The sequence below is a fragment of the Castor canadensis genome, chromosome 9, assembly GCF_047511655.1.
Source record: "Castor canadensis chromosome 9, mCasCan1.hap1v2, whole genome shotgun sequence".
Classification (NCBI taxonomy): Eukaryota; Metazoa; Chordata; class Mammalia; order Rodentia; family Castoridae; genus Castor; species Castor canadensis.
The window spans coordinates 90,463,423-90,485,271 of record NC_133394.1 but is presented as its reverse complement, the minus strand read 5'-3'; the positions used below and the strand labels follow the sequence as shown (position 1 = coordinate 90,485,271).

The 21,849-nt window shown below is 39.6% G+C and overlaps 1 protein-coding gene and 1 long non-coding RNA gene across 3 annotated transcripts in view; one reads left to right on the top strand and one right to left on the bottom strand.

Annotated features, from left to right (window-relative positions):
• Positions 1-21,849, top strand: part of Fras1 (Fraser extracellular matrix complex subunit 1) — a 424,489-nt gene that overhangs the window by 121,400 nt on the left and 281,240 nt on the right. The gene's annotated exons all lie outside the window — the stretch shown is intronic.
• LOC141410942 (uncharacterized) overlaps positions 10,204-21,849 on the bottom strand; it is a 57,410-nt gene continuing 45,764 nt past the window's right edge. The window contains exon 4 of the long non-coding RNA XR_012435750.1: positions 10,204-10,994. This is a non-coding gene — a long non-coding RNA (uncharacterized lncRNA). The remainder of the gene's footprint in view (positions 10,995-21,849) is intronic.

Below are 21,849 nucleotides of genomic sequence, written 5' to 3'. Positions count from 1 at the left end.
ATCTAACAAACAACTTGTCCTCTACAATGAGCTTCTCAGTCTTTAGGAGGTGGGCCTACGGAGATGATAGACATATATTCTGCCTTGAAACAGACTATAATAGGAGAAAGCCACAAAACTCAGTTCTTTTAATGTAGACTATGTTACATGTTCCTGTTTTGCTCTCTCATAGGCTCCTCTCTTTTCCAAAATACCCATCTGCTAGGAAATGCCTAGAAATTTGCTGCTTAGAAATTTGTCTTTGTTTTCACTGTTTGTTGACAGTACCAGTGGGCTGGTTCACAAGAGTGTCCAGCCAACCAGGTGATCTACCTGCTGGGTGAAACTGAGCTATGAGGGAGGAGCTGCTACCTGTCAGGGATGGAATGTTGTGTGTGCACAATGAATTAAGGAATTTAATGGATAGTTAGTGCATGCCTACTAAGTGCCATGGACAGACATTGGTGATGCAGGTGTCAGTAAGACTGAGTCCTTATGTCCTGGGGCCTATATCCTAGAAATGTCCTTTTTTTTTATTTTTTATTTTTTTTTTTATTATTCATATGTGCATTCAATGCTTGGGTCATTTCTCCCCCCTGCCCCCACCTCCTCCCTTACCACCCTCTTCGCCCCCTCCTGCTCCCCCCACCCCCTCGATACCCGGCAGAAAATATTTTGCCCTTATCTCTAATTTTGTTGAAGAGAGAGTATAAGCAATAATAGGAAGGAACAAGGGTTTTTGCTAGTTGAGATAAGGAGTTGACTCACATTAATTTCCTGTGCATGTGTGTTACCTTCTAGGTTAATTCTTCTTGATCTAACCTTTTCTCTAGTTCCTGGTCCCCTTCTCCTATTGGCCTCAGTTGCTTTGAAGGTATCTTCTTTAGTTTCTCTGCGTTGAGGGCAACAAATGCTAGCTAATTTTTTAGGTGTCTTACCTATCCTCACCCCTCCCTTGTGTGCTCTCGCTTTTATCTTGTGATCAAAGTCCAATCCCCTTGTTGTGTTTGCCCTTGATCTAATGTCCGCATATGAGGGAGAACATATGAATTTTGGTCTTTTGGGCCAGGCTAACCTCACTCAGAATGATGTTCTCCAATTCCATCCATTTACCAGCGAATAATAACAAGAAATGTCCTTGAAGAGTGTTTCCTGGAGAGAGTGGTGAGAGAAGCAGGTGAACCAAGAGCCCACTCTTTGAGCAGAAGTGTTAGCAGTGGGTGTTGGGAATATTTACTGTGGGCAGGCAGTAGAGGATGGAGGGGCCGTCAGATACCTGGAAGACCAGTGGAATTGGGAAAGACTGGGCTGGAAAGACCTGAGAGAGATTCAAATCCATGGCCAGCTGCTTGGATATTTTTCCCTGAGGTTTGTGCATTTCTGGGGGTCTGAGGACAGAACACAAGACTGTCAAGATCTCCTGGATATCTACTTGTTACTGCAAGGGTCATGGCAGCAAGGTCATATTGAATCTGACCTTTGAAAATAACTGCCCTTAATTAAGAGGAGTGTTTGAGTCTAGGTAAGTCATCAAGGTGGCTAATTTCTTTTACAATGTTTACTGCTGCCCTGCCTCTCAACTGAACTAACAAAAGCCTATGTTTTCCAGAATAACTCCCTGTGGCTCTCAGACTGTCCCCTGATTGGGGTTCACATGGCAGAGTCTCCTAAACTCTGTATCCTCCTGACCATACCTCTGCTGAACTCACCTTCTGCATCTGTTGCTCATCCTCACCTCACCTTATATCATAGTAGTACACAGCAAAGTGCCACTTCACCCTCCCTTTTCCTCAGCCCCACAGTCCCCACTTTTAAACCCTATCGCACTCATCATCATCTCCCGGAAGCCTTTTCTGTTTTCCTGAAGCTGGGCTGAAGATCCTGGGCTCTGAGTTCCCATTCCAAGTACAAGTGTCTGATAGTAGCCCTTATCACCCTGTGTGAAAATTAGCCATGTGCTAAGCTTTGTACTTAAATCCCCCATCCCCACCAGGCTCCCTCCTTTAGGCCTAGGTCTAGATCACTTTGGAGCCTCAGCACCAAGTACTTACGGTACGTAATAAGTAGACCTGACACATCCTGGAAGAAGATGTAGTGATTTTTAAGAAACAGCAGTATATTTAGGGGCTTTCCTGACTTCCCTGGAGTCTGTCAGCTTTTTGCTTTGCCTTCCTGTGCCTTGAGCCCTTTATATCTCAGGGACACTTCTGTGCCCTGAGAAATTGGGGCCATTGAGGTGTTTCATGTGCCATTGTCCTGTCCTTGGCTATCAGAAGGATGATGCAGTTGTGGGAAATAGGTTTGCCTGGTATGGTGGCATGTGAGACAGAGGGAAGGGAGGGGAACCTGTGTCTATGCAGTTGGCACGGAGCCGGGGAATCATAAGTATTGAAACTCTTGGCAGAAATCAATGCCTGTTAGCTGATAAAAACATAGTGTTTTAGGTGGCAGTGCCTCAGGAGAAGCCATAAGCTGCTTTCTTCCTGGGTACGTGATGTGGAAAATCTGTGGGCACCTGATGTCCATACTCGCAGAGGCTTTAAATGCACACTGATTTCCTGTCACTGAGATAGAAGTGTTGTCCTCCCGATGTGCATATCATGGTGGGCGGGCATCATGATCTCTCTGAGGGTAAGATGGAAGCTGTTGACAAAGAAAGGCAACTGTGGGTATTCAGGTGTTTAAATTGTAGTGGAAGCTTCATCCTGAAAGTAGTTGCCTGACACAACTAATTGATGTCTATGAAGTTAGAATGGGAGTTATTTCAGGAAGGGGTGAGAAGCAGACTGGGAAGGGCATGAGGGAAACTTGTGGGATGCTAGACAGGTTTTTGCATGGAAATTGTGTGATGGTCACAGGGCCATCCTTAGAAGTGAAAGTACTATTGAGCCATATGTGGAAACAAGTTCACTATAGGTACCTGTGTATGAATGCCATCCTTCAGCAAAGTTTAGGAAAGAAGTCACTTATGGAAATGTATATTCTATCATTGAAAAACCAGGAGGCAGGAGGTTGAATCTGATACTTAATCAAAATGTCCTCTGGGTAAAATGTTACCTTCAAACTTGTCTGATCATGAGGCTGAGTTGGTGTTGTAGAAAACCAAGCCACTGGGGTGGTTGAGTCCCTTTCCCTTCCTTTTTCCTCCAAGTTCTCTCTACGCAGACCACTCAGCATGAGGTTCCCAGGGGTGGGCAGCTTGTCACTTCATTAAATTGCTTCTCCAAGGATTGAAGTAAAGCTCTGACACAAGTACAGTCAGTCCTCTGTATCCATGGATTCAACCAATAGTGGAGCTAGAATATTTATTGAACATTTGCAAACATTTTTCTTGTTATTATTCCCCAAACAATATAGTATAACAACTATTTGCATAGAATTAGGTATTATAAGTAATTTAGAGATGATTTCAAATATATGGGAGGAATTGGGTAGACTATTAGGCCATTATTTTTAGAAGGGACCTGATCTAATGTGTTTTCTTGGGGTGTCCTGGAACTAACAGGTACCAAGAACCAACTGTAATTCTTCTTTTTTAATTGTATAAAATATATACAGCATAAAAAATTTCCATTTTAAACATACAATTCGAAGGCATCAGTTGCATAGCCCTGTATAAGCCTCAGCACTATTTTCAAATCTTTTTCATAACCTCAGACACCATCTTTATAACCATTAAGTAGTAACTCCTCATTCTCCCCTCCCTCAGCCCCTCTCATCTTTTTTCTGTCCTTGAATTTTCCTATTATAGATAGTTCAAATAAGGGAAAACATACAATTTTTTTTATCTTGTGTCTGGCTTATCTCTGTTAGCATGAAGGTTTACCCATGTTGTAGAATAGATCAAAACTTCATGCATTTTAGGGCTAAATAATATTTTATCACACACCTACACCCCACATTTTCTTTGTCTATTCATCTGTTGAGGATACTTGGGTTGTTTCCACATTTGGGCTGTTGTGAATAATTTTAAAATAATTTTTGGCTCAGTAATACTTTTGAAAATATATGAAATTTGAAATGATCACCTTTCCAAATTATCTGACCTTCAAGTTTCAGCTAAAACATTACTTTATGTATGAAACCTTCTGAGACCTTCTTATACTTGCATTTTGTACATCACCTTTTCCCTACTTGTAGATGGGTAGTGCCTCTTGTCCAGAATGGTGGACTATGCATACACCCCTCAAACTAAGAGATAGAGCAGCTCAAGTCAAAGTTGCTTGAGAAAGGGTGCAACTGGTAGATCAGTGAAGTTAAGTCCGAACAGATCATCTTAATAAAGGAACTAAAATCTATCCTAAGAACACTGAGAAATTAGACTGCATAGATATTGAGACTTGTAAATAAGACTGACTTTTCCTTCCTTGAATGTGGTGTGGGACAGACTTTGTGGCTTTTATGAGGTCAGATATAGTCAAGTGTTATTCTTGATTTGCATGCCTTTCTCTACATCAGTTTTACACATGCTCAAAATCAAAGATGTGATGTCCTAACTTAGAGTTTCTAGCATTGAATTCAGCATATAATATTTGAACTCCTGGTTGTTCTGACAGAGCAAATGATGGAGGCTTATTGACTAATGTTGGATTTTCAGAGAAATAGACTCAGGGATGGAAATTGGTGTGCAGTTGAGTATTTCATTGGGAAGTGCTCTTGAGGAAAATACTGATTGTGAGAGGAGCAAAGTTGAAAAGAGGGAGAAAGTGCATGGAAACACAGTTACAACAGAGCCCCAGGGGATCCAGTGGGAGCTCCAGAGTTGGGATCGACCTTCAGAGTTGACCATGCATCTCACTGAGGGGACCAGGGCTTAGTATCAGTCACTGGCTACAGGAATGGGAAATAATACTGTAGGAGGCATCTGTTTTCAGCTAAGGGGCATTGCCAGTCAACACTCCAGTTTTGGAGACCCAAGCTCCTTCTATCTTGTTATCTCCCACTCTTCAAGCATTGTATTTAAGAATGATTAGAACATGAGCTTGTTTGTCTTCCATCTATCATTTCTCCAAGTGCTCTCCACTTTGGCATAACCCAAAAGTTATGCATATTACTTCCACTGACTTGTAATTGGTTAAAATGCAGTCAGGTATTATTTCTGTATTGTCTGTCTCTGTAGGGTACAAAATGATAGCAGAGGTTATTTAGGATTCTTTTTTGATTCCCTTTTCTCAAGTTTTCTGGACTAAGCATATATAGCTTCTATCATTAAGATAAATGTCATTAAAATGTATAGCACTATAATTGGTGACAGATAAACGCTTTTAAAGGGTTAATTTTCAATTGGTTTCTATATCAAATATAGAGACAGCTGAGAGGAATAAATTGGTAGATTGTTAGTAATTATTAAATTCATTAACTTATTGAGCATTTTTGGCAGAGAAAAATTTCTTTCTGCCACTTTTGTTCAGTTTTCATTGGTCAGCACCTCTGTGACTTCCCTAGGTTAAAAGTTAGTCTCACTTTGTGGGTTGTTTTTTTTTAAGTTAGCAACACCCATGTGCATAGTTCTTGGAAATCAAATGTGCACAGATAACTTTAATAGGTGTTGGAGTCATTTATGGTTGCTGATGGATTTAGCATGGAGCTAGAACCTAAGCAATAAGCATCATCAGGAAAGTGACTGGCTTAGAGAATGTGATGGGAGGCTGACTTTTCTGCTTGGCTTCCTTTGTAGACTTGGATGAATGTAACTGAAAGAGGCAGAAGAATAAAAGACTAAAAAATGTTTTCTTTCTTGAGTATTTCTTCCTTTCCTCACCTGTATACTTGGCATTCTGTAATATGTTTGGACAAAAACACTGTCATGTTCTATTAGTAATAAATCTTCTTGCTTATAATTTTATGATGTCTTGATGGGTTAAGAATAATCTAATTCTGTATTTGTCTTGAAGTCATCCATGAGCTTGTCATAAATTGTTCTGGTACACATACATTTTAAAAATAAATGATCTTTTATTAAAGAAAATTTCAAGTAAACACAAAAGCAGAGAGAATAATATAGTGAATTTCATGTACTCTTCATCTAACTTCAAAAATTATTGACATTTACCAATCTTGTTTCATCTACTTTTCCCATTTTTTTTTCTGGTGGTGCTCTGGATCGAACCCAAGGGTTTAGTGCATATGAGGCAAGTATTCTACCACTGAGCTATATGGTCAGTCTTGCCTTCCCCAATTTAAGTACTTTCCTGGAAAATTTTGAAACAAATCCTCCATTGTGTGTGAACATCACATACACAGCTTAATAAAAACAGCACCCTTCATGGGTACCTCTCAGACTTTCTGGAGGACTGCTGGGAAGTGTTTTTGATTTTACAGCAGAAATTTTCCTAGAGCCAATAGGTTGCTTGTGCCAAGACCAATTAATTTCTTCATTCATAATCTAGAAAAACAGTCCTATACTGTGTACAAGTGAAGTACAGAGCCTTTACCTGGCTGTTGCTGGCTGTTTAATTCTTCTGCTTTCATACAGCATTATTAGCTAGTCACATCTTGAAAGCCTTGAGTGAACTGAGGGGCCCTTGTCACAGAATTAGCTTTCTTTGCACAAAGACTCTCCTCCCAGCCATGCTGACCTAGGAGAGCAGTCCATGTTCCCTGAGTTAATGACTATGTCAGAGGTACCACCCCCCAGCCCCACCCAAAGCAGTCAATCTGTAGCCAGTTTGTAATGCTGACTTTCTGGGTATTGAGCGTTAAAACAGAGATAATGCTTCACTTAATCCTGGTCTATAAATGCTTTCTAAGTCTTAATTGTAGTAGAATTTGGTGTGTCCTCTTACTTTTTAGTGTCCACTATTGGTTGATTCTCTCTTAGGCTGAGGTTTTTATAGGACTTACAATGCCACGTCATCACTTCTTTCAAATCCTGGGCTTTTTCTTTTCTTGTCTATTGGGACACAGTGTGTATTCAGCAGTTGCTTGCTAGATGAGTGAGTGAGTAAGTAAGTGAGTGAGTGAATGAATGAATACAATAAGATTAAATTGAATGGAGAAAAAAGTTGTTTTTCTTTTCCATGAAATGTTTGAGGCTCGGGCTTTTCTAGATAGATCCTAGAATATTTCTCTTCCAAATATCTGGTCCATGTTTCTACATGAATTAACTCTACAGATCAAAATAGCTATTCTTATCTGCATTTTTAGTCAAAACACATGCATGCAGCCCTTAACTCTTTTTTTTTGCTTTTCTTCCCATGTTTTTAACATAGTAGGGGCTCAATACATATCTACTATAAATGAGTAAATCAACAAATGAATGACTGAATGAATGAATGCATAAGGAATGATTCATCTCTTTGATGAGTGCTGTATTTCTTAGGAGAGAGGAGTGAAAAGAAGTGGGGATGAGACACAGTTTGTTCTCTTCAGTTGCACAAATATCTTCAGTTGTAGGCCCTGCAGGTTCATCAGTAAACCAAACAGCACTGTTTCTTGCTCTCAGACTTTTCCTTCCAAGGAGTGAAACAGACACAAATGAATGATTTCCACTTTTTTAGTGCCATGAAGGGAAACAAGAAACCATGATACCGAATAGTTGGTGCCTACTTTGGGTAAGGCAGTCAGGGAAGACATGGAGGAGGAGGGAAAATTTTAGTATTGAGAAGAGCCAGTCAGAAGAAAGAGAAAAACTCTGTCTGAGAAGGGAACACCAGGAGCAGAGGAGAAGGTTTTTAAGTTGATGGAAGGCCACTGTGACTGAGCGTGGTGAGGAAAGTCTAGGGCCATAAGGTTGGAGTAGAAGTTAAGGGCGTGGTCGGCCATGGCATGCTGAGAATCTACTGACATACTTCAGTGTGATGTATTAGTAAGGGTTCTCCTGAGAAACAAACCCAACAGAGTGTATACAAATATTTAAGAAGAGATTTACTGTGGAATTTGCAAGTGAAGGAGAAGATGGATGTCCTACCTCAAGAAGAGGGAGAGAGCACTTTCCCTTTCTCTGCCTTTTTGTTGAAGGGCATCCCTCAAAGGAATGGATGATGTCCATCCACACTAGTGAGGGTAGATCTTCTTTACTCAGTCTACTAATTAAAAAACTACTCTCTTCTAGAAACACCTTCACAGATACCCCCAGAAATAAGATTGTACCAGTTATCTGGGCATCCCTTAGCCCAGTCACATTGGCACATAAAGTTAACCATCAAACATGAGAATGGTATGATCTGTTTTATGTTTTTAAAGGTCGTTGTGATTGCTGTGAGGAAAGTTGTTAGAGGTGTGTATGAAAAAGGGCTACTTTGTGAGGGCTACCTGAGCCATAGCCCAGGTGGCCTGTACTGAAAGTAGCAGTGGCACCTGAGAGATGTGAACAGATTGAAGATTAATTTTGGAGACAAGAGATTGCCTTTCTCATCTCCCATGTTTAGTCTGCTTGTCCCTATGTTTATTTTGTTGCTTCTTAATGCAATTCTGCAATGTCTGTAGAATCTATTGCTGTTGATGTCACTACACTTTTATCAGTAATTTAGCCTGGTACCATACCAGATGCTGAATACTAATTCAATGGACAAAAGCTATTGCAGGCCCCTATCCCTGCTCACTAATAAACTGAAAAGATCCTCCATCACTTTCCTTTTGCACATACCACACCCCAACAAAAGTAATTGTGAGGGGCTGGGGAAGTAGCTCAGTGGTAGATAGCTTACCTACCATGCTCAAGACCCCAGGTGTGATCCTCAGAGTACACACACACACACACACACACACACACACACACTAGTTCACAAAGTAGTTGTACTTAAGTTAATTTTTTGATGAGTGAAATATGATAATTCTGTTCATCCTGATCACCTCCCTCTGACTTTTAAGAAAACTTATTTTGGAGAAAACACATACACATAGAGGAGGAACAGATTATAAAGAGACCTAGGTTTAAAATACAGCATACTGTGCTGGCTAGAACTTCCTTTTTCTTCATAGATGGAGTGAGTTTTGTGTGCTCACATATGCTGTGATTCTTACAGCCTGTTCTGAATTGGCGAAAGTAGTCTATAATTTTTGCAAGTGTCATGTAGTTCTTTATGTGAGCATTGCAGCACCTTGCCAGGGATGGACAAGTACAGAAGTGACATTGAGGAGACTAAGTTGAGACTGATGGCCAAGTGCACATTGTTTACCTTACCTTACCTGGATAACACCTGGGTTGTGACCTACCTCTGGATTATGTCTAAAGGAAGATCTAAGAGAATTATTCTGTAGAATCTTTGGAAGCAACATCATTTTGACTCTGCTCTTGATGTTATAGAGTTAGCCCAGAATCCATCAAACCAATCATCTCAGAGATCTGGAAACACATGATTATCCAGCACCCTCCAAACCCAGAGCCACCCACTTGCCACCTGTGGGAAAGGATGGGAGATCAGATGGTGTTTGAGATTGATGAGGTGACGTAGGTAGACAGGTTTCTTGCCTCAAAATATTCTGAGTGTGAAATTTCTAAAGAAATGATTATTAAAATAAATTCTGTATCTACCCTTTCCATTCACAAAAAGTGAATCTGTGAACTATGAATTTCAAAACACATTACTTGCAGTGGAAACACTATTTCAGGGTTCCTTTTTCCTAATGTGGGATCTCAGCCTCTAGGTCATTATATTCCTTTGTTTGCTTTCCCCTTTCTCATCCTGAAGATGGTTTATTTTTTAATGCTATAAATCAATAATGCTATTTAGTGTTCTTAATAGGCAAGATCAGTTAACATATCTGTAAATTATAGGCCTATTTATACATTATTATCAGCATGAATTACTTGTTTGCTTTAGAATGAATTTCTGCCTCATTTAAGACCGTTTTTTGTCTATTAGCAAATGAATTCTATTTGAATTTTCATGAGTATGTTTTATTTCATACCAGAAATGCATTATTTTAGGAAATCAAAATATTAAATCTTTAAAAAATAAACAAAAATATATTATCTGCCTATAAACAATGGAAATGGAACCATGAGTAATAATATTTACTAGTTGCTGTTTCTTTTAAACACAGCAACAATTGATCATAGGTAATTTTTGATATCAGTGAGTTTTTAGGAGAAATAATATATATGACTAAGCAAAAGTGTACTTTTTAAAAACTTTTGTAAGAACCACCTGCCAAGTCAAATTGATTAACATCTAAATAACATGTTGGATTCAAATTATATTTGTGTAGATATCTGTTTTATCCTTGAGAAACATTAAGCTTTGTTGAGAAGGTTGGCCTTCCTCCAGAGCTTACCTGGGAAACTGGGATGTCAGGAGAAGCCATTACCTTGCTGCTACAAATTTGGAACTTAGCATTTTGTAGGGCTTGTTTGTGCTTCCACTCCATAGATAATAAATCCATGAAGGGTCTTTCCATTGGTAGAAATTAGTTCCTTTTGATTTCTCTGCAGAAAATGAGTTGCCTTACTTTGTGATAGGCAGGTAGCCAAGCACTAATACTTTTCTTTACAGTCTAGAATCAGGTAATGTCAGCCCATCATTCTCACTGACAGCTGGGGAGGACAATCTTGCTTGTCCTGTATCTTTTAGTATAGCTCAAGGACAGGAACAGTGGCTGGAATTTTATCAGCAGGCTCAAAAGCCAGGGGGCAGGAGTGATGTGAATTGGAATAGATGATTAACTTCTAGCACTCTTTTCCTGTTATCTCCAAATCGGCCTTCATTTATCTCTTTCCATACAAACAACCTATTCTGTTTCTCTCCCCACTGCCCTTTTTGTTGTGGTTGTTGTTAAAGCAGTCATCAAATGTTGGCAAACTATAGGCTTGTGGGTCAAATCCACTCTATGGCTGGTGAGTTAAGAATGGGTTTTACATTTTTAAATCGTTGAAAATAGGAGGATTATTGTGTGACACATGAAAATGGTATGTCAGTGCTCAAGTAAAGGTTGACTGGAACCCAGCCAGGCAGATTTATTTACATGTAATCTGTGGCTTTTCTTCTGCAACCTTGACCAAGTTGACATAGTTGAGTAGTTGCAACAGACACCAAATGTCCCAGAAAGTCTGGTTGAAGCAAGTCTAGGCAATTCTAAAAAAAAAAAAAAAAAAAAAAGTATCTACAATGTGCACAGCTGCAGTCGTGTTCTTACCTGTATTGGTAGTTTCACTATATTATGGAAAAGGTATTTTTTTTCAGGAGCCAAGTGGAGAGTTTTTCAGTTATATCTCTTAAGTTCTATGTAGCTGAATTGTATTATGGGAGCAATCAAAACAATAGAATATTAGAGCCAATTCAGACAATAAGTCATCTTACCCATGGGTTTGCATCCATTGGATTTTACTATCCCCCCTTCAGCCATTTAATTTAGGAGCACATCTCAACTTCTTGCAATAGAAATTTCAGGAATAGTAGGAACATTTTTCTTTTTAAAAAGAAATTAATACAGGCCAGGCGCTGGTGGTTCACACCTGTAATCCTAGGTACTCAGGAGACAGTGATCAGCAGGATCGTGGTTTGAAGCCAGCCCAGGAGAATAATTTGCAAGACCCTATCTCAAAAAAACCCTTCACAAAAATAGGGCTGGTGGAGTGGCTCAAGGGGAAGGCCTTGAGTTCAAGCCCCAGTACTGGAAAAAAAAAGGAAATTAATACATATATTATAAAAATAATACATGACAGTTCTATATATATGTGTGTGTGTGTGTTTCCCTCCATTAATAGGGCTTGAATTTAGGGCCTCATGCTTACTAAGCAAGCATTCTACCACTTCAGCCATGTCTCCAGACCTGACAAGTATATTTTTCAGCTCAAAAAAATGGGACTTCAGAATTTTTATAAAGATTAGAAATGCTCTTTTTGTGCTGTGGATCGAACCCCATGCCTACTAAGCATGTGCTCTACCACTCAGCCCTCCCAGATTTCTTTATTGGGATCCAGTAGTGCTCAAAGATTTCTTTTCCTCTCTGTAAAAAAACCTTTTGTTTATTATAAATATATACACAAAGTTAACTTGATGATAAACAACTTCTGGCTGATTAATTGATAGTTGAAGTAACATTACCTGAAGAGTTCGTTTTTTTTTTTTTTTTGCATATATATTAGAAACTTTAAATTTTGCATATGTTCTATCTTTATTTATGCAGAACAACTAAATAGATGCCTCTAACTGCATTTCGAAGAGTTGCCTGTTAGGTCTGAAGTAAATATTCTGGTGCACCTTGCAAAGGACCCTCATTCCCCAAATACTGTTACTTCCTACTAATATCCATTTCTCCTGACCAAGCCTCACTGCATTCATTGTACTTCCTGGCTTACCATCCTCTCACCTTTAGAGTGGGGAACTTGTTGAACCACTCAGTGTGTGTTGAACAATGTGGTGTGTGGACATATTGTTCTCCAGAGAGTTGTGATACTCTGAGCCTCCAAGTAGAGGGTGGCAAATCCTGCTTTGCAAATGAATGCTTCCTCTTTCCTGCATTGGACATTCAGTTTTAGGACAAGGTCACAAAACCCCTTTATTCCATATTAAGTGTCAATCAAGGGGCCCAAAATGGATAAAGGCTGAAATAGTATATTTTGGATGAAGTCCAGGAGGCAGTTGATTACGTACGTATGCTGCGTCTCTAATGGAATCATTCCCCAAGGGTGCTGGAAATCTCAGGCTCATCCACAGCATGGCCTGGCAGAGCTTTCCCAGGCTGTTTACAATGGCTGTGATTAGCCTCCTAGCAGCTCAGGGAGAATATGGGTTAGCAGGGCAGAGGTGTGGAGCCTTGCCGTGGTGTGGTTCAGTCTGGACTATTCCTGGCCCCGAGGCGCTGGTTCATTTTGCTCAGCTCTGCACAAGTTAGTTATTAGAGTTTTCAAGCCAGAACTTGTGAGGACTCCAGTGGAATCTACTAGAACCCATGCAGGATTCACCTAGGATTCTGGCAATAGCCAGAAGATTCCAGTGGTTCAGTTATTCAAAGTTACTGGGTTCCCGCTGTCCACTGCATGGTCTCCTGCTTTTTGTACATGTGTGCATTGCCTACCAGACTTCTCCTGGAAACTCATTTTCTCTCTCTCTCTGTCTCTCTCTTTCTCTCCCCATACACACATACACACTCTCTCTCTTTCTCTCACTTCCCCATACACACACACACACACACACACACACACACATCCTAAGGACACACAGTAACTTCTGTGTGAATGTTCACTGCAGGGTAACAGGAGAGAAGCAGGAAGTTCTCAGGAGAACTTTTACTTTTACATATATCTGCTGTGTGATGTTAATAAGCCCCAGCTAGACTTTGCAATGAACGAGTTCAGGGCCAGCAATTTAATTCTCTTGCCATTAGTAAAACAAACAGTAGGTGGGCCATGTGTTCAGCTTAAATATCTCCAGTGTACCATTTCAACTCCGCATAACACCTGTGGGGTTTCTGCTGCCTGCCCTTTTGTTGCCCTGGGTCCCCTAATTCGCTTTTCAGTCCTTTTCATCTCATCATTGTTCTCAAAGGCAAAGCTCTGCAAACCACATTGAGGCCTCTCAACATCCCTGCATTTTGTTTTATTCAGCCAGTTGACTAGTTCTGTCCGTTAATTGGAGTGGAAATGTAAAATGAAAGCTGTGTTATTCAGCTGCCAATTCTCCTCACTTGGCAAGGTCTAGGTGATGCTGGAAATTGTACCAGCAGTGTAATCGCTCTGGTTCTGCCTCTGGACTCAACGATGAACCCAGGGAGGATCTTCCTCTGAGACCCTGGATACCTGCTTCTCTCCAGTGGCTTCCTGGCAAACAGCGAGGCTTGGAAGCAAATCCCATCAAACATTCTTGTGCTGTTCGAGAATAACCACTGTGTGTTTTGCTGACTGTAGGAGTGGATTGCTTGGGCTGAGTACCTAGTCAATATGTCATTCCCATCAGAATTGGCAGTTAATTTCCTCTTGGTGTAGAACAGGGGTGGGATCCACATTCCCAAGGGTGAATATGCTAAACTCACATGCCAGCGTGGCCCGTGCCAGGGAGTTCTTGAGAACAGAAGCTGATGAAGAACAGAAGCCCATTTTGTAAACTGGTTAGGATTAAGGAAAGATTCACACGTCTGGAAAAAGTTGAGTAGCTTAATGGAAAATGAGTAAAGTGTAATGTAGGTGACTCCTTCAGCATTGGCTGATTTTGGCCTAGCCAGCCTTCCTTCTTTTTCTTCCACCTTCATTCACGAAGCAACAGTAGTAACAGTTTCTTGGGGTGGATCGTGTTGGGAACAGAGTACGGTACTTTCTTTCCTCCCTATAGCTTAGTCCTGAGCCTGTGGTAGACAATAGTGATCCTTCTTCCTTCACCTGCCTGGACAGGGTTTCGGGACCTTCCTTCACATGGCGTATCAAAAACGTCTGCTTTACCATCCTTTCCTTGCAAATTATAAGCATTTTTCTGCTGGGAATCCCAGAAATGGAACTGGTAGCAGCTAAGTAATTATTGCATCTTCTCACCTGCCAAGATTAAGCCGGATGATTTGAACAGTGTTACAACAATACAGTTTTGTTACTGTATCACTATTATTTTATTGTGGCTTTATGGAGAGCTGCCTTAAACATTTCCAGAGGAGAAGCTGCTTTGGTTTTCCTGAAGATCTTAAGTAAGATACTGAGAGCTCGGTTGCTGGGGTGGGGCTGTCTGCCCTTGCTGATCTCTGACTTCCTCCCAGAAAACCTTGCCAGCTACAAAAAGGCAGGGTAAGTGGGAGCAGCAGCCAAAGTCAATTAGATCTATTGATCAATGAGACTCAAACCTGTTGAGAGCTGTTCTCTTTGGAACCAGTGTCATTTTTCAGTTCAGAGTGTGGTCCTTGAAAATGAGCACTCCTGAGTTCAAATCCTCACTTCACCAGTTATGTGATAACTGACCAAACTCTTGCTCTAAAGTTTTGTAAAACAGAAGTGCTAATAACTACTTCATAGGATTTTTGTAAGGGTTAAATATTACATATGTATATATGTATGTAATATGTATATTATAGCATCCATATAAGTCCATAAGACTACACACAGACCCACATATACCCACACACAGTGTAATATACACATGAAATAGTTGCTCTGTAAATGAGTATATGAGGCTTTATGGAGAGATAGCTTGTATAATGACAATTTAAAATAGGGCTTCAGAGGTTTTGTTTGATTTGTTTACAAAGCAGTAACTCTCTGGATGTATTTTGAAAAGTAAGCTTTTAGCTTGTTCATACTCTAGAAGTTGTATATTGATGAATGTGGTCATGAAGGGCACACAAAAGATGAAAGCAAGGTCTGAGTGTTTTACAAATCCCGTAGGATGTACATGGATAATCCCTCTGAGACACAGGTTACACAGAGATTTGTCTGGATGCAGGGAGGTCTGAGGATGGGCTGCCCAGAGCCTCACTCTGGCCTGTGAGTACTGAGCACTGTGCTCAGCGTCTCAGGTGTGCTATCTAATTGATTCTCCTGATGGTTCTCTAGGACAAGTTTGACTATCGGTTTTTTGTTTTGTTTTGTTTTGTTTTTTACTAAAAAGGAAACCGAGGCTCAGGTGCAGTAAGTAGTATTATCTTACTTAATTATTAAGGTTAGTGAGCTATTAGTGAGCTATAAGTGAGCCCAGAGTTATTTAATACCTAAGTCCCTGTCTAGATTATAGATTTTATGGTCCAATCTCTCAATTTTGTGGAGGAGGAAAGATTTAGCTAGTGTTAGTTCAGTAAAGGCAGAGCCTGGACTAGAATCTGGGCTTTATTATTGGTCCAGTGCTCTTTTTATATTTTGTGTTCCCTCTCCAATTGTTTTCTTTTCTAGTTGTTTCAAAAGTCTTGCTTCTTCAACTATATTTCAAATTCAAGAGTACACGTAAGGGAGTGGGTTTTTTTTATCTGGGTTGGATTGTATTTTTCTGTATCTTCCTCATTGCTTAGTGTAATCATAGATTCTTAATAAATTCTTGATGGCTTGAATTTTTGAAGGATTTAGCTTCCAAACTTCAATTTTGAATAAGGCAGATGTATAACGACATACAGATAGATGTTTATACATATCAGTTTATACTTTATTTATTTATTTTTTATTCATATGTACATACAATGTTTGGGTCATTTTATGGCTGCATAAAATTCCATTGTGTGTAAATACCACATTTTCTTAATCCATTCATCAGTAGTGGGGCATCTTGTCTGTTTCCATAACTTGGCTATTGTAAATAGTGCTGCAATAAACATGGGTGTGCAGTTGTCTCTGGAGTAACCTGTGTCACAGTCTTTTGGGTATATCCCCAAGAGTGGTATTGCTGGATCAAATGGTAGATCAATGTTTAGATTTTTAAGTAGTCTCCAAATTTTTTTCCAGAGTGGTTGTACTAGTTTACATTCCCACCAGCAGTCTAAGAGGGTTCCTTTTTTCCCTGCATCCTCGCCAATACCTGTTGTTAGTCATGTTGCTGATGATGGCTATTCTAACAGGGGTGAGGTGGAATCTTAGTGTGGTTTTAATTTGCATTTCCTTTATTGCTAGAGATGGTGAGCATTTTTTCATGTGTTTTTTGGCCATTTGAATTTCTTCTTTTGAGAAAGTTCTGTTTAGTTCACGTGCCCATTTCTTTATTGGTTCATTAGTTTTGGGAGAATTTAGTTTTTTAAGTTCTCTATATATTCTGGTTATCAGTCTTTTGTCTGATGTGTAGCTGGCAAATATTTTCTCCCACTCTGGGGGTATTCTCTTCAGTTTAGAGACCATTTCTTTTGTTGAGTAGAAGCTTTTTAGTTTTATGAGGTCCCATTTATCTATGCTATCTCTTAGTTGCTGTGCTGCTGGGGTTCCATTGAGAAAGTTCTTACCTATACCTACTAACTCCAGAGTATTTCCTACTCTTTCCTGTATCAACTTTAGAGTTTGTGGTCTGATATTTAGATCCTTGATCCATTTTGAGTTAATATTGGTATAGGGTGATATACATGGATCTAGTTTCAGTTTTTTGCAGACTGCTAACCAGTTTTCCCAGCAGTTTTTGTTGAAGAGGCTGTCTTTTCTCCATTGTATATTTTTAGTGCCTTTATCAAAGACAAGTTGGTTATAGTTGTGTGGCTTCATATCTGGATCCTCTATTCTGTTCCACTGGTCTTCATGTCTGTTTTTGTGCCAGTACCATGCTGTTTTTATTGTTATTGCTTTGTAATATAGTTTGAAGTCAGGTGTCGTGATACCTCCAGCATTGTTCTTTTGACTGAGTATTGCCTTGGCTATTCGTGGCCTCTTGTGTTTCCATCTAAGTTTAACAGTAGATTTTTCGATTTCTTTAATGAATGTCATTGGAATTTTGATGGGAATTGCATTAAACATGTAGATTACTTTTGGGAGTACAGACATTTTTACTATGTTGATTCTACCAATCCATGAGCATGGGAGATCTCTCCACTTTCTATAGTCTTCCTCAATCTCTTTCTTCAGAAGTGTATAGTTTTCCTTGTAGAGGTCTTTCACATCTTTTGTTAGGTTTACACCTAGGTATTTGATTTTTTGGGGGGCAATACAGTATATACTTTATAATAATAGCTTTTGATGTTATTGGATCCATCACTCTGTTTTGAATTTAGTCTGACGTTCTTCATCTTTTAACATTTTCATTCATTGTAATAATTGATATTTTTAGGTTTATATCTTCTATCTTACTAATTGTTTCCTATTTGTCATGCTTGTTCTGGGTTTCTATTTTCTATTTCTTGGATCAATCCTTTTTTTCTTTTTTACTATTTTAATTTCCTATTAATTTATTTATTAGGTATATACACTTTTTCTATTACTGTAGTGATTCTTCTTATAGTGCAGCATGTATTAATCATTTTGTTTGTATCTTTCCAGCCAGTACTAGTACCTTAGAATTCTAATTTTGCTTGCTTCTTTCATGTCTTTTGTGTTGCTGTCATGCATTTTATATTTACATGTATTTTAATTCCCACAAGGTTTATTTTTGGTTTTATGGTTATTCAGATTCCTTTCTGCATTACTGTATTTATATCTGGAATAATTTTCTTTTTGCTTGAAGAATTACCTGTAGTTTTTTTTTTTTGGCGTAGGGGCTGCAGGTGGCAAAGTCTTACAGGTTTTGTTAACTTAAAAGTTCTTTATTTCACTTTGTTTTTCAAGGCGACTCTTTGCTGGTATAGAATTCTATGTTAGCTATTGTTTTTACATTGCTTTAAAGATTTGTCTTCCAACTTCCATCTGTTGAATCTGGGGGATCAGAAGACAGCAATGAGCCAGTTGCCCCATCCCCCATGAGAGCCCTGTGAGCCCTACAGCCTGTAGAGGAACATGCAGCTTCACAAGTCCTGGCCCCCTGGGGATGCCTCAAAAAAGCCACAAGGTTGATAAGCAGAAGGCTTTCACAGAATTGTGTACATGTTCCTGCAGAGGTATGTTAAGAGACCACTCCACTCCTGACTCCTGCACCTCCCCTCCCCAACAAGAAGGACCAAATAAAAACCCCTCTATGTAAACAACAGTGAGCCACTGGTTCCCGGGCTCTACTGCATGCTCTAGCTGTAGTCTTTCTTTTCTCTCTAATAAATCCTACTTGTGTGCTGACCTTGCCATCTCATGAGTCAATTTGCCTGCCTCACTGGCCAATCAGTGAAGGCAAGAATCCTTGCCACCAGCCCTCAACACATCTTTTTTTTTTTTTGGTTGTACTGGGGCTTGAACTCAGGGCCTTACCATTGCTTGACAAGCGCTCTATCATTTGAACTACATCCTCAGTCCTTTTTGCTTTTAGTTTGTTTTCAGGTAGGTTCTCATGATTTTGCCCAAGCTGGCCTGTGACTAGGATCCTATTATCACCTACTCTTCAAGTAGTTAGGATTACAGTGTGTGCCACCATGCCCACTTTGTTTTTTGATATAGGGGCCAGCTAACTTTTGCTGGGGCTGGCCTCTAACCACATTCCTCTTTTCTCTGCTTCCGAAGTAGAGATTACATGTGTTTGCCACCATGGCAGACTCAAAAAGCATTCCTTTTTTTGATGATAATTCTCTACTCCTCTGTGACTTTCAAGGTTTTTCTCTTTGCTGTTGGTTTTTTAAACAGTCTTATTCTAAGGTACTTGAGAGTTATTTTTTTACATTTATTTTTCTTTATTGCCGTAGGATTATGGCTTGATGTTTTTCTTCAGTTCTGGAAAATATTTGGCCATATTTTTTCAAAATTTTTTTTCTGCCCATTTTCTGTTATCTTGTCATTAGAACTCAATTGTTCATATGTTAAACATTGTAACACGTCATGTGTCTTTTATGCTCCTTTTTGGCTTTTGGTATTTTCTATTGATCTATATTCCTGTTTACCAATGCTCCCTTTAGCTATATCTGATCTATAATTATGCAAAATTTTTTTTCAGCTTTGTTTTTTATTATCATATTATTGTTGTACTGGGGGTACATTGTGACATTTACAAAATGAGGTGCTTCATACAGGCAAGGGAGTCACTACGCTAAGAACATTAGCTTACTTCATTCTTACTATGACTTCACTGGGTCCTTTCTTACCCTTAGTTTACACACTAGATAACAGAGACGCTGAGAAGCTAATAGATTTGTCCAAAGTCCTAAAACTGGGGAGTAGTTGAATTGCTATTTGAGCCTGAGGTTGCCCACTCTACCACATCAAGACTGCTACTTGAGCTAGTGCTAGGTAACCTGTTTATAAACCAAGTTGTGTATACTGAGGTGGTGTGGCAGGGAATATAAACTAGAATCAAGTGGCCACATTAGGTAAAATATAGGTACCTTCACTGATGAGCTCTGGGGATATTACTCAGTCTCTCCTAATCTTCATTTCCTCATCTGCAAAATGGAGATGATGATAAAAATCTGTGCTAAGTGGCTGGGCACCAGTGGCTCACGCCTGTAATCCTAGCTACTCAGGAGGCAACAATCAGGAAGATTGCAGTTTGAAGCCAGCCCAGGCAATGGGCAAATAGTTCACAAGACCCTATCTCAAAAAAGCCTTTCCCACAAAAGGGTTGATGGAGTGGTTCAATGTAGGCTTGAGTTCAAGCCCCAGTACAGAAAAAAAAAAAAAAAAGTCTATGCCGAGTGGTTTTGAAAAGAAAAAAAAAAAATCAAGAATGTAATGTGCCAAAGATTCTGGAACCCCAAAGGTGAACTCTTCCTCCTTTTTTTTTTTTTTTCTGTGCAAAACAAAATTGAGAGGAACGTATCTAGTTCTCTAAAAGCAGGAGAAGCTTTGAGAACAAGAAGCAGGGCTATTTTCTTAGTTAAGGAGGCTGAGAAGGCCTTCCTGAGGAAGTGATATTTAAACTGAGACCTGGAGGCTGTGAGGTTAGTTGAGAGGGGTGGGCAGGAAGGTCACTTGAACCTCACAGTCCCTATATCTGTTATAAACGGAGCCAATACTGTCCTGAGGTGCCTAACCTTGCTGATCCCTTAAAGTCAGAGAGAAGTTAAGAGTGGTTTAAAATAAGTCTGCTATATAATACTTTACACTGTTGTTTGTATTATATTGTAGCATAAGAGGGAAAAAAGGATGGGCTTGAATCCAAGATCTACCCGTTAGCAGTCGAGCATTACACAGCCCACATAACTTTTTCATATCATAGTCCCTCATTTGTAAAGTCAAGGTCATGATGCACTGGTTACTGGATGCTGTGAGGAGTAGCAGGTTCATGAGTGTGGGGAGAACCTGGGACAGATGTACTGACTCTTGGGGGTAGCTTGTTCCTTCTCCTTCCCTTTCCCTGCTTCCACTGCTGGTACCATGCAATTCTAAGGCATCTGCATAGCACAGTGTTAGTGTGCTATGCTGTTCAGGGTCTCTTGAACAGAGTATTTTTTTCTTTTATTATTCATATGTGCATACAAGGCTTGGGTCATTTCTCCCCCCACCCCCACCCCCTCCCTTACCACCCTCTCCACCCCCTCTCTCTCCCCTCACCCCCTCAATACCCAGCAGAAACTATTTTGCCCTTATTTCTAATTTTGAACAGAGTATTTGCAGTTATATATAGCAGCTATCTGTTCATCTGTGATTCATGGTGTTGTTTCTGTACCTGAGCTGATATGCTTACAGCAGATGCCTCCAGGTTTATCATTTTAAGACAGCTGGAGGAGATCAGGTACAAGCTAATCATTCCAGGGTGTTGAGGTGAGAAGCTACTTAAGTCCTTGGTGTGTAAAACAAGAAACTCTACAAGCAGGTATTACATGGAGCAAACATTGGAAATAGGTCTCAAACAGGAAGTCATTCACCATTATCTCTTTTTGTGGCATTCTCTGCTATTTATTTCCCCTGAAAGTTAATACAAAATCTCATATCTTTTCTTGACAAAAAACACCCTCTCCCACTTTTTATTTGGGGCCAAATAAGGAGCTTTCCATGAACTTTAAAATGAGACCAGATGAAAAAGGTATTGTTTATCTAAGCTGTCTGCGGAAGGGCACTTGGGAGAAGAATTGAACTCTAAAATAACCTTATGAAAGATATTGATTCGTTTCTTTATGGTTCCTTGACAAACAGGGACCATTATTTCTATGCCTGAACTGGAGCTGGGTCAAAGAACCCTTTTTTATGGATTATCTTTCTTGAAAACCAAAGTTGTCAGGAAAATGAACCTCCAGAAATGAAGACATGAGCCCAGTTGAATTTTGTGTTTCTTTCATTGCTCTGAAGGACAAGTAGGGACTACAGTTAATTTTTAAGCTTGTACTGAGCACAAGAAGGTTTGGGGAAGATAGACCCCCTAACTCAAGCTAATTCAACTCCAAAGCCAAGGTTCTACATGGGTGTACAGTTTAGCAGGAAAAAAAAAGAGCACGTATTTTTTGTTCTTCTATCTTCTATTTTAAAAATACTTTAAAAAATCACATCACATGTTTTTGACTTTTGAAAAATTAGAGAATACAGATAAGGGTAAAGGAAAG